The sequence below is a fragment of the Pogona vitticeps genome, chromosome 1 (assembly GCF_051106095.1).
Source record: "Pogona vitticeps strain Pit_001003342236 chromosome 1, PviZW2.1, whole genome shotgun sequence".
NCBI lineage: Eukaryota > Metazoa > Chordata > Lepidosauria > Squamata > Agamidae > Pogona > Pogona vitticeps.
Window position 1 is genome coordinate 243,325,539 of NC_135783.1, and position 13,635 is coordinate 243,339,173.

Consider the following 13,635-nt stretch of genomic DNA (forward strand, 5'->3'; position numbering starts at 1 on the left):
ACATCCGTGGTCCACCAAGAATAAGTCCCGCTGAGCAATATTCACTTGACGTTTGGATGAAACATACAGGATGGCAAATAATCCGAGCAGAACTTCAACAAAAAAGAGGAAACTGTGAAGTTCAACAAAACTTGGCTCCCAGCTCTCAAAAATACAGCGTGCAAAAGGTTAACGAACTCTCCCCAGCCACAAGGACCAGGGATCACTACACACAATAGACCAGCTAATGACACCCATCAACCACAGTGACAGATAATCTCTTCTCCTTCACACAACAATACACCTGCAACAAGACACACTAACCACCCATCTACAGAAAAAGACAAAAGCCCATCTCACAGCCATAAATACTGCACTCCCTAGCCAACTACACCAGAGCACAGAGTGCTGTCCTCTTGAAGATGCCGGCCACAGAGACTGACGAAACGTTAGGAAGAACAACCTTCAGAATATGGCCAAAGAGCCCGAAAAACCCACAACAACCAATCTGAGCAGGAACCCTTTCCCCTAAAATACAGCCCAGCCTGGACTGGGAATTTGCCCTTTCACCTCACCTCTCACACAGTGAATCATTCCGCCCATTCCCTTGGTAAAGAATGGCTGTTTCCATCTATGTTTCCCCTTTTGGCTTTAATGAATGTGTCCTCTGAAGATAATGAATCCAATTGTTTTTAAATTTAGAAGCATCCCTCAATTTTTGGAGGGAACAGCTGGAAACCATAGTGGGGAGGGGGGAAGCTTTCCCCTTTTGTTGCAGCAACTACAACAAGGAACCTTTGTGACACCTGAAAGACTAATACATTTCTTGTGTGGCATGAACTATCCTGGATTAGGGGCCACTCAACTAGATTCAAGAAGAAATAATGTCATTGTGGATGCAAAGTATATGTAAAGTTTGCAGTTTTATTGTTGCACAGTTATTTATTGGGAGTAAGCCTGAATGGGAGAACCTAGGACTGAGTTTAAATCTCCACTGTAGTGTGGAAACTTACTAGGAGGGATGTAACTAGTAAAAGCACTCCTTAAATATTTCAGTTACCTTGAAAGCTCTATTAGGGTCACAATACATCATTTCCATCAACAGTTTACCTTATGTTAGGGTAAGTGGGCCTATGATTGGGATATTCATATTAACTGCATGGTTCAAAATTCAGCAAAGACATTTTTTTCTCCAAAATTTGGAGTGTAAACAGCTTTCCAAATCACTTCTTGCAAGTGTTTAGATCACATAATTCATTATTAGTAAAGGATGTGTTGTGTGGACATTTTTCACCACTGAAAGAATAGTGTATAGCTAGCTGGATAGCTCAGTGATTTGGGTACAGAGGTTGGGAGTTCAATTTCCCATTGTGCTCCCTGGGAGAAGAACCAGCCTGTGTAACCATGGCAAGTTGCATAGACCACTGGTTCTTAACCTTGGGTTACTCAGGAATTTTGGACTGCAACTCCCAGAAGCCTTCACCACCAACTGTGCTGGCTGGGGTTTCTGGGAGTTGCAGTTCAAAAACATCCGAGTAACAAAGGTTAAGAACCACTGGCATAGACCCAAAGCCTTCCCAGGTGAAGGGAATGGTAATCCGTATACCTAGAATATTCTGGAAAGGGTCACCATAAGTAGAACCTGACTCAGTACTGTAGTTCATAATTATTATTATAGAATATTGTGGCTATCACCAACAATGTAGATTTCAGTCCTGTACTACCTACCTGGGAGTAAGGTCCACCAAACTCAATAAGATTGACTGTTAGAGACACTGTAAGTTTGCAGTATTCATCATTTTTCCAATAAAAAATTTGAAAAAAAAAACCTTCACTATAATACGTATTTCTTTCCTCCCTGTGCCAGCCATTATTGCCATACAATCATGACAGTAACCGGTGATGACCATGCTACTGCACATTCACAGCTGCAGCAACCCAGACTATTACAATATTACTATTACAGGGTGTTTTTAAGAGCCAATTAAAAACTTGGCTCTTTAGTCAGGCCTTCCCTCCTGTCAATACTTGACTTTATTTTTATTATAATTTTCTGTTTTGCCATCTTGAGCCTTACTAAGCATTACTAATCACTATTGTTTTAAATTGTTTTTAACTGTTTTAGTTTACAGTGTTTAATGGAACCTGCCCAGAGTAGACTTTGTCTAAAAGGGCGGGATAGAAAGCTAATAAATAAATAAATAAATAAATAAATAAATAAATAAATAAATAAATAAATAAATAAATAAATAAAGTAGTCTCAAGTACTTTAAAAGGATGGAATTTTCCACCAAAATTCCAAGTGAACGGTTTTCATTCACTGCCACCACAGCTGACCTGAGAAATGTTGCTGCTTGAAGCAAAAGACAAGATGGTGCCCCCCTCAAACAATTTAATTGATTTTATATATAAATATACACATTTTAGGACCTTGGTATCTGACAGAATGCCTTTTCCCAATTGGAACTGCCTATCTTATGCGTACCTCCCAGGCTGGACAGGTGAGGGTGCTGACTCCAATAGAGGCCTGCGAAGAAAAAGAAATAAGAAATCAGGCCTTCGCAGCAGCCACCCCTCAGCTACAGAATCAGTTAACATCTGCTATCTTCCTGGCCCCTCCATCGGGAATTTTTAAGAAACAACTGAAGACCTGGTTATTTTTGCAGGCATTTCAAAATATGCCATCTATGGAGCCCACCTAAATTGTAGCTACAGCTGACAATGTTATCAGATTACCTCTAATTTAAATGTCTTAGCTACCTATTTTAGCATGTATTGTTGAATGTATTTTAATTTTTTGACCATTGTTTAGATTATTTTTTCAGTTGAGTTGCCTTTATGATTCGATAATTTGTTTTAGTAGTTTATCACCCAGAGTAGCTTTGGCCAGATGCACAGTAAATAAATACATAAATACATAAATACATAAATAAATAAATACATAAATACATAAATAAATACATAAATACATAAATAAAAAATTTGAAATATGCAACTGCAAGATAAAAGACTATGTCTATATGTAAAATAGTTGAAGGTCAATTTAGCACTCTGCCAGATAGAGCCTTTACTCTATTTAATGCATTTTTCTACTGCAAAAGCTTGGAGTTGGAAGCTTTCAGTTAGTATTCAAAACTAAAGGAAGGATGAAAGCAATAGCTTCAGCAGAAAAAATGGATCTCTAATTTTTCTTAAAATATTTATTGCAGAACTTTTAGAAGTATCTTTTTAATGAAGTGGCTTTGTCTGATCACAAACACCAGTAAACTGCACAGTCCTCCAGGACCAAACAGCAAAAATGGAAAAATTAACAAATGTTCCACCTGGAAGAACCCTTAGACAAAATCAAGTTTTGGAATGCTATAGAATATTTTGAAAGGAAAACCTAGACTTTTGTGAAACTAGAAGGCTTCCATTCTTCTTTAACAACCCAAGCTGATAAATTACTGAGTTGATGTTTTCTTCCATAAGGCTCAGTATAGAAAATATTCTGCACCAGTTGCTTTGCATGTTTACAGAAAAGTCACTGGGTTTATTTATTTATTACATTTATACCCCATGTTTCCACTACAGAGTAGTGCTTGAGGTGGCTTACAATCTTTGTAGAACAATGAAAACAAATAAAATCAAATGTAATCATAAAATCATTAACATCAAATAAAATGGACCTTACCATAAAAGCCATTACAATCAATTAAGTATACAGTACAGTTCGAAATGGGGCATTCGAGGCCACTAATCCTCAGTAAGTGCTGAAGCCCACATACAGAAGCTCTACCGGGTTATTTCTAACATTTTGGTTGACAGTGTGAAAGCACGTGATATAATTAGCTTCTGCATCATCTACCAGAGAAGTTACATGTTTGCTTGTCAGCAAAATCAACAAAAAGGCATCATATAATAAATCCATTAGTCTTTCAAGTGATGCTTTCTTGCATTTTGTTCTACATCATGTTTGCAGCTGCATGCCTATAACTGGCAAAGGCTTTCAGCCGTTAGTGTTTCATGTCTCATCCCATACTGCAGACCCCCAGAAAACTTCTTCATTTATGGAACCCAATGAAGAATATACATTAAATTTGTATGGAAGACTGATGTACTGCTACCTGCATAATTACTGTGTTCTACCTATACCGTGTATCACCAAAACATACAGTGTATCCAAATGTACACAGAAGGGCCATTTGAAAACTGGTAGCATTTTCAAAATGAAAATTACAAACATTTAATGATGTAATCCTCAATACACAGAGTTATTAGTATGCTTGATATAGGTAGAAATTTCAAAAGACCCTCTTTTACACTTCAAACATAATACTTACATTTCATTGAAATATTTGAAAAACACACAACCAAAGCTGGACTGAACTTGTGAAGATCCCTCTCACTGCAATTTTGAAATATAACCATATATATATATATACACAAGGGATCTTCACTAATATGGTGCTATATATTTGTGTATTTATATATACACAAAGAGTCATGACGGTTAATTTACATTATCATACTTTTGCTAAAAGGTAGGGAAGGAACATGCCTTTACACCTTTCAATAAATTACACCTTTGCTAAAAGGTAGAGAAGGAATATGCCTTTACACCTTTCAATAAATATTCCTTGGAGACATTACACTAGTTATCTTTATATAATTGCTAAATCCTTATATATATATAATCCTTTTATATATACTATCATACTCGGGCGCCTTCCTAAGGAATATCAGAGGGACATCCTGAAAAAAGGAATTTCAAAGGAGCATCCTGAGAACACCTTGTGAAAGGAAGACCAATGTAAATTAACCCTCATGACTCTTTGTGTGTATCTTCTATATGTTGCCTTGGACATTTCCTGACATGTTTGTTATGGTGCATATATGTTTGAAACCAGCTCTGCAAGCTAGCTAAATAAACACTTTCCTAAATCTTCAATAAACCTCATTACGAATTCTTAAGAGAAAATTTATCCACTGACTCAGCCATATTGTTGATCCAAATACTATAAAACTGGAAAATGAATAAAGCAAGAATTCTACTTTGTAATAATATATAATTTGCAGCTATGGCAGACTAAGATGGTGCTATATATTTCTTCTTTGGTAAGAAATATATATATACACACACACTGTGTGCCATGCTGAGCACATGCAAGGACTGTCAAGATACAAATGTGTGTGTGCGCGCACACACACAAAGTTGGACAGGCAATTAAGAAGATCTGGACATATTGTCACCTGCTTATCCCCACCCAGACAAGCACAAAGTTACCAATTGACTAAGAAGATTGCTTACAAAGGACCTGGAGCTGCTTGGATTAGGGATCCAGAGTTTTTTAAGTGATCTGATGTGCTGCCAAATGCACAGAAAGCATCACAACAGTACACTATATAGCATTGAGTGACAGCACAGTGATCACTGTGTCTTATAAAATCATATCACCTTTAGAAATAAATTTCGGATTGACTATATCACAAAGGCCATTCATGAGGCAGAATTAATTCCCTGGTGTAGTGATGAGAATCTAACCATCTAAACTGCTATCGAAGACTAGAGGAGAGGGGGGTGGGAGGGAAATAAATGGCAGCAGAAGTAGCAGTGCCTCATCATCTCCACAATTTCCACACATCCTCCTCCTCTTCATGACACAACAAGCTCAGCAGATGGTAAGTGGGATTCAGACTTGAATAGATTTGATGATGTATCTAAGCTCCAATAGGTGACCTCTAGGAGTCAGGGTTGTTTTTTCAGTCTAACTCCCATTATACCTGTAGTCTGAATGGTGCTAATTTGGTGTTTAGCACAGAGGTATGTGCTGTGTGAGGCAACATGTGAAGATCTAGTTCAAAGGTTATCAAGATGGAGCAGCTCTTACACCCAATGTGGGCAACAGATTTCTCAGATTGTGCCCGGGCCAGTTATGTCCATGATGGTTTAAACAAATACACCCTCCTTTCCAAGGGTTTTTTTTTAAAGGGTTGATCTTATGGTCATGGAATCACAGATGATAGGAAGAACGTGAACAAGCATCTGTTTTTGTTTTGATTCCCCCCCCCAACCCCTCCTTTATCACACTGCAACGAAACTGATATGGACAATCTCAGACGTCTACCTATATGAATCTCATTTTCTTGTAATGTTGGGAACGTTGATACATCAGAAAGTTTAAAATTAATTTAAAACAGTCAACGGGAGCCAAGACTTTTTATTTCAAGGTAGCTAATGCAGTGGTCCGCAACCTTGGGCCTCCAGATGTTCTTGGATTACAACTCCCAGAAGCCTTCACCACCACCTCTGCTGGCCAGGATTTCTGGGAGTTGAAGTCCAACATCTGGAGGCCCAGATGAGCTAATGGAAATCATTGAGCCTTCCCTTGTCTCTGAGTATAGGATCGCTGTTGCCATTAGCCTCATCCACACTGATCAGTATATGGTCACTCACTACTCGCAACCCTTTTAAAAAGCACCTGAATGGAAGACTGTAAGAGGAGAGCTGGGGATCTCCATGGGGACGGTATCAAAGAAAAGGGGCTGTGGCACAGATTGAACCATATCAGAATGAGAGCCCAGTGTAGACACAGGCTCCTAAACAACACAATATCTTCAAGTGGTTATCTATACCACATGCAGTCATCACCTTAGAACTGCAGAGCTGGTGTGAAAGCTGGAGAGTGAAAAAAGCTGGCAGGGGGGTGGGGTGGATTTTATTGAAATGTGGTGCTGGAGGAGAGCTTGGACTGGCAGAACGATGGACAAGTGGGTCCTAGAACTAATCAAACCTGGACCATCTCTGGAAGTGAAAATGATGAGACCGAGGCTGCCCTACATTGTAGTCCAGAACCGTTGGAGAGCACAAGATTGATGCCTGCTCTGCTTTGAATACAGCACATGGCCAGTCTCCTGTTGCATACACAGATCATTCTAAAGTGGCCGCTTTATTTCCAGGCTGTCTCCTGCTTTCAATAGTTGATCAGTGGTATTGCTGGACTGGATGATGTGACTAAAGAGTGTGCACTTTGGAATCTCAGCTCTTAGCTTGGGGATATTCACCATGACCATAAAAAAAGATCACATGCAGCACACGTTAGCCTCAAAATATGGGTTATAAGAGGACAGCCCTCCTGGACTGGTCACCCTCCGGTTGTTCCCCGTTGCTGTTCCCATCTCTTGTGGCCCTTGCTGGCTGAGCTTGGAGATGTTCCTTTTCTTGGATTACAACACCCAGAAGCCCCAGCCAACATGATAATAGGAGCTGTAGTCCAGTACCTTGGGAGGGCACTTTGTTGTGCCTGCTCTTCTAAGAGAAGAGAGTGTAATGGTGGCTGTTTGGAATAGGGACAGAGAGAGGCAGAGAACTGCAAGAAAAATCCATTTAGGACTCATGTCATTTAAGAAAGGATAAAAAACAGACAAACACAACAAAGATTTTTTTTTGTACACAGTTTATTTTATTTTTGACCTTTAGGATTGCCCTAATGGGTGGTCCCTGCCAGATGCCCAAAGGAAGGCGAAAAACCTCCAGGACCTCCGGCCAATTTGCCCTGGAGGAAAATTCCTTCCTGACCCCAAATGTGGCGATCAGTGTTACCCTGGGCATATCAGCAAAGACCATAAACAAACACCAGGCCGCTGGCACAACATCCATAGACCCCCTTAGCAACAGCCCTGCTGGTTTGAGCATCTGAAAGCTGGAACACAGGGAAAGTTCTTTGTTACCTGAAAGATTAATAAATCTCTTCTGAAATACCATCTCATCCCGTCATTCAAACCTAAAAAAAAATGAGAAAGAAGTTCAAGGATTGAATCTAGAACTTGATAAATTTACGACATTCTCCCGGAACCCTGCATCCACCTTACAAGGAGGATGTGGAGATTTCAGTTCCAAAATGTCATGATTCTGACTGTATGACCCACCTTCATGATTTTTATGGGGATAAAAACACTAGAAATAAAATGAATGAAATACCTGTTCCTTGGTTGTTGTGGGTTTTTCGGGCTTCTTGGCCGTGTTCTGAAGGTGTTTTTTCCTAACGTTTCGCCAGTCTCTGTGGCCGGCATCTTCAGAGGACAGCAAACTGTGCTCTGGTGTAGTTTGACTAGGGCGTGGAGTATTTATGGCTGTGAGATGGGATGATTAGTGTGTATTGTTGTGGGTGTATTGTTTTCTGTGGATGGGTGATTAGTGTGTTTTGTTGTGGGTCTATTGTTGTGATAAGGAGATTATCTGTCACTGTGGTTGATGGTAGTGATCCCCTTGACCTTGTGGTTGGGTAGAGTTCGTGACCTTTTGCATGCTGTATTTTTGAGAGCTGGGAGCCAAGTTTTGTTGAGCTTCAAACTTTCCTCTTTTTTGTTGAAGTTTTTCTGGTGCTTGTGGATTTCAGTGGCTTCCCTGTGCAGTCTGATGTAATGATTGCTGGTCCAGTATTTCAGTATTTTGAAATAGAATTTCATGTCCAGTTTGTTCTAGGGCATGTTCAGCTACTGCAGATTTTTCTGGTTGTTTTAGTCTGCAGTGTCTCTCATGTTCTTTGATTCTGGTGTGGATGCTTCGTTTTGTGGTTCCAATGTATACCTGGCCACAACTGGAAGGTATCCAGTATACTCCTGCAGTGGTGAGGGGGTCCCTTCTGTCCTTTGCTGACCGTAACATTTGTTGTATTTTTGTGGTGGGCTTGAATACTGTTTTTAGGTTGTGTTTTTCCAGAAGTTTCCCCATGCGGTCTGTGACCCCTTTGATATATGGCAGAAATAGTTTGTTTGTGGGTGGCTGTTTTTCTTCTTCAGTTCCGTGTTGTTTTCTTGGTTTGATGGCTCTTGTGATTTCATTTTTGGAGTAGCCATTTGCCTGCAGGGCCCAATTCAGGTGGTCGAGTTCAGTGTTGAGAAACTGAGCTTCACAGTTCCGATTTACCTGTTCCTTCTTTCCAGGTGATTTAAATGGTGCAGAAATTTCAGCCAAATTTCTAATTCCTATTCCAGTTTCCCTGAGGGCGATGAGATAAAGGTCTTCTAGAGTTTCATCAAATCTAATCAGTCCAACCTAAAAAGAAGTTCATCAATTGAAATGAGAACTTTAGAAATCTAGTACATCTGAGAATCATGCATTAACCATGCCAGTGGAATTTCAAGATTTGAGTACCAGAATGTAAGAATTCAGAAGAGAATTACTTAACATGATTAATTATTTGAGAAACATTGGAAATAAATTGAATTACTTACCCCAGGATGATGCACAAACTTTAATAGATTGTACTTGGAAGACATAGCAGGTCCCTTTCATTTTTGGAAATTATTCAGTGTTTGCTGTCAGTTTCACTCATCATGGGCCGAAGACAAAAAAGATGGTTTGATGATCTGCTGGAAAACTTGGGGAACAAGAGGTATTTTTCTTACCTGATAACAAAAGTGAGTGACTTACCCCAAGATGATGCAGAAACCTGAATCGGTTGTACATGGAAGACATAGCAGGTCCCTTTCATTTTTGGAAATCATTCAATGTTTGCTGTCAGTTTCACTCATCATGGCCCAAAGACAGAAAAGACTTGTTGATGATTGTCTGGTGGATAATTTGGGGAACAAGAGATATTTTTCTTACCTGATAACAAAAGTGAGTGACTTACACCACGATGATGCACTAACTTTAATAGATTGTACCCGGAAGACATAGCAGGTCCCTTTCATTTTTGGAAATTATTCAGTGTTTGCTGTCAGTTTCACTCATCATGGTCCGAAGAAAAAAAAGATACGTTGATTGGAAATTATTATTTTTTTTTAGTTTTAAAATTTTATTTCAACTACAAACACATATCTAAAATACAATACAGACTCCCCAAAGCCCTCCCCCCCTTTGAGGACAGGGATTCAGACCTCATTATATTCTAGCTTACCCAAATTCCAGAGAGCATTGAAAAAAGCAAAACAAAACTAAAAAAACAAACCTCATCAATCATTTTGCCCTATCTTCAAGTCTGACCCTGGGCCAAAGCATGTATTAAGTTCCAACTTTGTTTTGCATAGTCTCTTGGTTGATCTCGTAGCGCTTCTGATAGTGTATCAAGATCTATAATGTCCAACAGCTTCTTCAGGAGCTCCTCCATTGTAGGTACGTCTTCACTTTTCCATTTTTGGGCCCAGAGTAGCCTAGCTGCTATCAATATATACATCAAACAATATTTAATTTTCTTGTCAGTAATTTCTGGCATAATGTTTAATAATGCTATTTCAGGTTTAAAATTTAATTTCTTTTGAATAATTCCTTTTATCATTTCCCACAACTGTGACCAATAAACCCAGGCTTTTTCACATGACCACCACATACGATAATAAGTTCCCGCTTTTTTTTTTACATTTCCAACAAATATTACTGCTTCCTTCAGACATTTTTGCCAGTTTTATGGGAGTATAATGCTATATAAAAAACATTTTGAGGATATTTTCTCTTAAATTTACTGGCTTGATCATTTTATAACAGTCTCTCCACATCATCGTCCAGTGATCAATGTCAATATTATGGCCGAAATCCCTTGCCCATTTTACCATTGTCTCCTTTACCTTCTCATCCTCTAATTTATATTCCAATAAATATGTATACATTTTCTTTATTATTTTCTCATCAGAGTAGATCCAGAGTTTATCTACCTGTACTTCACCTTCAAAAAAACCCAAATTTCTATTTTTTTCTGTATCTTGATTCTAATTTATTCAGTGACCACCAGTCTGTTGCCACCCCTAGTTCCTCTAATTCTTGCTTACTTTTTATATTTTGTTCTCTGTTAAGTAGTTCTTTGTAAGTTAGCATCATCCCTTTCTGATACATCACTTTCATCGTAAAGGCTTATATGGGAGCTACCCATAATGGGGTTTTCTTATACGTTTGTGCTCGGAATTTGTACCACACTAGACCCAAAGCTTTCCTTACAATATGTTCCATAAAGCGTGATTGTCTTTCCGATACCACACATATACATGCCAACCCATGCTTAAGTCATGCCCCTCTAGTTTCAATAATCTTTGATTTACCAGGGTAATCCATTCTTTTATCTATGTCATTGCACACTCCTTATAATATAATAGCCAGTTTGGGAGTCCTACACCTCCCCTTTCTTTCAAGTCCTGTAATAGCTTGAGTTTTATTCTTGGTTTCTTAGTCTTCCATGTAAATTTAGTTGTCAGGCGATCCAGTTCTTTAAAATATTTAAAGTTCAATAATATTGGTAGATTTTGGAAAAGAAATAGTAGTTTAGGCAAAATCATCATCTTTATCGTTGCAATTCTTCCCATCAATGATAGTTGAAGCTTGCTCCAGTCTTCCAGGTTCTTCTGAATTTCCTTCTGTATTCTAAGGTAATTCTCTTTCATTAGGTTCCTGGGTTTTTTGGTGATGATAACTCCTAAATATTTAATTTTTTGTACTACTTCAAAATTAATTTCTCTCAGCAGTTTTCCAGCTTCTTCTTTCTTTATGTTTTTAATCATAACTTTTGTTTTTTGATGATTGATTTGGAGACCTGCTACTTGTCCGTACTCCTCTATGATTCTCAATACTTCCTTTAGGTCTCCCTGAGGATTCGCAAGTATTATTACCAGATCATCTGCATAAGCTTGTACCTTAAATTCTTCCCCTCTAATTTTTAGACCTTTAACTCTTTCATTAGCTCTTATTTGTCTGTTTAGGATTTCCAGCATTAATATAAATAAAAGAGGGGATAACGGACAACCTTGTCTTGTGCCTTGTTCAATCGGTATACTCTCCGTTAAGTTCCCATTGACCTTAATCTTGGCTTCTTGCTTAGAGTATATTGCTTTGATTATTTGTAAAAATTTTCCTTCCACTCCCATTTCCTTTAATTGTAGCATCATAAACTCCCAGATGACATTATCGAAGGCTTTCTCTGCATCTAAAAAGATCAACATCATCTGCTTTCCTGGATGAAGTTCATAGTATTCTAAAATGTCTATTATCGTCCTTATGTTTGATGACAGTTTCCTTTAGGGAGGAAACCTGTTTGGTCTTTATGTATTATTTCTCCTAATATTTCCTTTAATCTTGAAGCCCAGATGGCTGTGAAGATCTTATAATTGACATTTAGTAGGGAGATTGGTCTGTAATTCTTAATTTTGTTCTTTTCGGACCCCTCTTTATGTATTAATGAATATGTGCCTCTTTCCATGTATTTGGTATTACCCCCTTGGACTCAATGACTTCGGTTAACTTCTTAAATTGAGGACTTAAGTTTTCTTCAAACGCCTTATAATATTCGGCTGGTAACCCATCTGGTCCTGGAGATTTGCCATTTTCCTGTTTTTTCCAAGGCTCTTGAATCTCCTCCATTGTAATTGATTTGTTTAATTTCTCAAGTTGTTGGGGGTCAAACTTCCATTTTGGAGATTTATTCAAGTATTCCAGTTGCTTCTCTTGCTGTACTTCTCTTTTCTTATAGAGGCCAGTATAGAATTTTACTATTTCTTTTTCAATCTCCTTTTGCGTATAGATTTCCTTTCCTTGCTTATCCAATATTTCCGTAATTCTCGTTTTCTCTCTGTCTCTTTTTATTCTATATGCTAACCATCTTCCCGGCTTATTTGCATTCTCAAAAAAGTTCTGTCTCACAAATTTTATTTTTTTCTCCATCTCTTCTTTTTCTAACAAATTTTTGGAAATTATTCAGTGTTTGCTGTCAGTTTCACTCATCATGGTCCAAAGACAGAAAAGACTTGTTGATGATTGTCTGCTGGATAATTTGGGGAACAAGAGATATTTTTCTTACCTGATAACAAAAGTGAGTGACTTACCCAAAGATGATGCACGAAGTTTAATAGATTGTACTCGGAAGACATAGCAGGTCCCTTTCATTTTTGGAAATTATTCAGTGTTTGCTGTCAGTTTCACTCATCATGGTCCGAAGGAAAAAAAAAGATGTGTTGATGGTCTGCTGGATAATTTGGGGAACAAGAGGTATTTTTCTTACCTGATAAGAAAAGTGAGTGACTTACCCCAAGATGATGCAGAAACATGAATAGATCGTACTCGGAAGACATAGCAGGTCCCTTTCGCTTTTGGAAATTATTCAGTGTTTGCTGTCAGTTTCACTCATCATGGTCCAAAGACAGAAAAGACTTGTTGATGATTGTCTGCTGGATAATTTGGGGAACAAGAGATATTTTTCTTACCTGATAAGAAAAGTGAGTGACTTACCCAAAGATGATGCACGAACTTTAATAGATTGTACTCGGAAGACATAGCAGGTCCCTTTCATTTTTGGAAATTATTCAGTGTTTGCTATCAGTTTTACTCATCATGGTCTGAAGGGGAAAAAAAAGATGTGTTGATGGTGTGCTGGATAATTTGGGGAACAAGAAGTATTTTTCTTACCTGATAAGAAAAGGACAGGTTACTTGCCTGTAAACATGGTTCTTCAAGTGGATTCTCTATGAATACACACCAGTGGGTAAAGACAGTGCTTGCGCTGGCCTCTCGGAATCTTCTAGAGCTAAAAGAGAAAAGTAACAATGTTTTAGGTTGCCCTATACAGCGCATGCTCCGCCTGCCAACGTCTCAGTTGCATATGCCCACAACATAGAGAGAGTTGGTACTCATCTACCAGTGACGGACATGTGGGGAGGCCGGGCAGGATGTGTGTATTCATAGAGAATCCACTT

The 13,635-nt window shown here is 38.5% G+C and overlaps 1 long non-coding RNA gene across 2 annotated transcripts; it reads right to left on the bottom strand.

Moving 5' to 3' along the window:
- Nucleotides 1-7,398: 7,398 nt before the first annotated feature.
- On the bottom strand, nucleotides 7,399-13,435 carry LOC140703041 (uncharacterized). 2 transcript variants are annotated; one of them, XR_013540672.1, is made up of 4 exons: nucleotides 9,915-13,435; nucleotides 9,395-9,680; nucleotides 7,940-9,016; nucleotides 7,399-7,742 (listed from the first exon to the last, which is right to left on the bottom strand). It is a non-coding gene; the product is annotated as an uncharacterized LOC140703041 (long non-coding RNA). The 2 variants fall into 2 exon arrangements; XR_013540671.1 differs by having other exon boundaries at nucleotides 9,395-13,428.
- Between the last annotated feature and the right edge of the window lie 200 nt (nucleotides 13,436-13,635).